Raw genomic sequence first — 3,406 nt, 5'->3', positions numbered from 1 at the left:
ATATTCGACGTTGAAAATAAGAAGAAATAATCAAACTTACTAAATCGTGGACGGAAGGAAACGATCCTCTTCTTCTCTTCATTTTTTGATTTTATTTTATACTTCTTAATTATTGATAAAATATTCTAAAACAGATCTCTAAACGAAATTTTGAAAGGATAACTTAGAAATTATTTCTAATTCTAAAGGTTTAAGTCATTAAAAACCGTAAAAATTTTTATATGTATCCTTAATTATTATTAGTAATATCAATTATAAATTATTCAATAATTACGACCATAAAATGAATTAAGAGATAACTAATAAATTGTAAACAACATTAATAACAATTAAATCACAGATTTATTAACTTTAAATATCCAATTTAGAATAATTTAATTATATTATTATAACAGATTTGAAAATTTTAATTAAACTTTAATAATAGAAATTTTAGAATTAACACTTTATAATCTTGTAGAAAATCTACTTTTACGAGAAATATAATTAACGATTTTATAAATCAGCTCATTATAATTAAAGTTAAGAATTTAATTTTTCTATCCTTTATCTTATCTTAAAATTGTTTCATAAATTATACGATTTGTAACGATTTAATAAAGATTATTATTCGTTTTCACCGAATATTAAAAAAATGTTATCTTAATCTATTTTATTAATGTAAAATTTCTGACATGAAGCAGTAATTTAGTGGCCTTCATAAATTTTTAAACTGAAATAGTTGAGATGTTATAACGAGATCATAAACTTACAATATAAATATTTTAAATTATTTTAAAAAAAACTACAAATAGCAGTAAATAAGAATTTAGAACGTTATTTATAAGTAATAATGGTTATGGGTTCGTTGGAATGAAAAATAATCGATCATTCGGGAGTCTCAAGTAATTTTAGAATCGTTTGGATGATCCACATTCCGTTTTTGGCGTGTGTTAATCTTAAATCGCTCCCATATTGCTAAAATTACTTTCAAAATCTTCTAAAATTGCAAAAAATTTCTTTTAAAACGCCCCCAAAATTGCAAAAATTCCTTTCAAAATCATTCAAAAATTGCAAAAAATTCCTTTCAAAATTCCCCAAATTGCAAAAGTTCCTTTCAAAATTGCCCAAAATTACAAAAAATTCCTTTCAAAAAGTTCCCAAATTGCAAAAATTCCTTTCAAAATTGCCCAAAATTGCAAAAAATTCCTTTATAAAACGCCCCAAAATTATTTTCGCCCGCTGGGGGCAATTTTGTCGCTTCCTTTGGGAGACATTGTAATAAACATTCGGCCAGTTTCCTCATCAAGTGATTTAATAACCAATGGTTAATACTGTAAACAAATTATTTTATATTATGTGACTCGATTTATATCCTTGGGAAACAATTGAAAACAGTTTCGATTTTGAAGTATTCTTATTTAAAACGAAAACACTTCAACTATTTAATAATTTTATAAATTAAAATAACTCGTTAATATATCATTTTAATTGTTTATTTTGTTTATTAATTAAATTGTTAATTTAATTAATTTAAATATAGGTATTATATTATTAATTAGAATTTTAAAAATAATTTGAGGACTTTCACAGTTTCTTCTTAAAATCACTATTGTGTAAAGAAGTGTGTTCGATTTTTTTTCACATTTAAGAAAAATATTAAAATTCCGATTAACTTTAGAGAAATCCATGGATACTTAGATGTAAACAAGTCAGTAAAAACTATCAATGACATGCTTTTTACGACATTCTTTTAGTTTTTATACTTAAACTTTATATTGTATTGCTGTTTTTATATAGCATAAAGGTATATAAAAATAAATTGTTTGTACTTTCAATGGGTTCGCTATTAGTTCTTTGAAAGTAGTAAGACATAAATTTACTTTTTATTTTTGAAAAGATTAATAACGTGATAGTATTCTTTTGTAGGAAATAATATATAGTTTAACTTTTTGTTGATGAAATCCATACAGTTTCTACCTTGCACTAAAAATGTCGTCGACCGACATATTAACTTTATATCAAAATATCATCCTTCATATAAGATTTATTTTGAGTATTTTGCTTGTGTTTATACGATATTCGATTTAATAGAAGGGTGTTTTTCTCTCTATAATTGCCAGTTTATGAGACTTCTGATCAATTCCATTAAATTTCTGTAACATGAAATCCTCATTTTGTAAGAGACGAAACAGAAATATTTATTACTCACATATATATATATTTTTTTTCTTGAAAAATTTATATATAAAAAATTAATTAATTTTTTAAATTTTAAGATAAAATAAGATAAGGCTAAGTTATGAGGTTAATAACTGTCTTAAAGATAGTTATTAACCTCATAACTTAGGCTTTTAAGATTGCTTATTTAACATAATACAGATCCTGTTTATACATTGGATTGCCCATGCCAATTGTATTCAAACAGGTTCATTCTCTCTATATTATCATCTACAGGCCTTCAACAGACATTTTTTATCCAAATTACTATTAATACTTTATTCTAATGTAAATTATAAAACAATTTTAACACACAAAATTCTTATTCTTTTATAAAATATCAATTATCAATAGTCTTAATGGTGTAATATATGTCTAGATATTATACAATTATTCAATATTATTTAACAAAATAATTATTTAAAGTAAATACCAAGTAGAAAAAAAGATAATTTAGTTAAACTATCTCCTAGTATCATTAATAATTATAATAGAAGTTATAATATATCCTACATATTTCAAAAACTTGTTCAATTTACATTCTAGCTACATGATATTTTATTATATCTTTCTTCAATAACTATATGATATTTAATATCAAACTTTCATCATATTTTTTAATATGAAAATCCTCCTGTATAAATTTACAGATGTCTCGTAACATATTACAAAACCTGTATCATGTATTAAAATTTATAACTAATTTTAATTTTAAAATATTTCGAAATGAAAAATACTTTAAGAAATTTAAATATATATATATATATAATAAATTAAAATATCGATGATAAATATTTATTTTAATCATTTTTATTTACAGCTTTCTACGTGGCATGTTTTGCATACTAAAAATAAAACATGTTTTTCTTATATTAAAATCATGTTTGGCCCTGTTAAAATTCTCGACTAAAATCTTGAAATATTGAAAAACTTATCTCATTTGTCACCTGACAATTTTTTTTTTAATAATAAAAAATAGATCGATTTTATAATCTGGTTGACTACACACCTCTATGCATTAAAGAAGATATACCAGAGTAACATCGGTTCCAATTTTGTACGAGATTTATCAGTAAACTAATAGTTATTTATCATATGTTGAGTTCAATTACAGTTCTTTCACTCATTCTAAATGCTGTTACTCTAATCATACAGTTTTGGAAGAATTGTTATGACGTTACCTTGATTATTCCATTAACGTTTGCAT

Source organism: Centruroides sculpturatus, unplaced genomic scaffold, assembly GCF_000671375.1.
Source record: "Centruroides sculpturatus isolate CEXI.00-Female unplaced genomic scaffold, Cexi_2.0 scaffold1702, whole genome shotgun sequence".
Classification (NCBI taxonomy): Eukaryota; Metazoa; Arthropoda; class Arachnida; order Scorpiones; family Buthidae; genus Centruroides; species Centruroides sculpturatus.
This window is presented reverse-complemented; position numbering follows the sequence as displayed.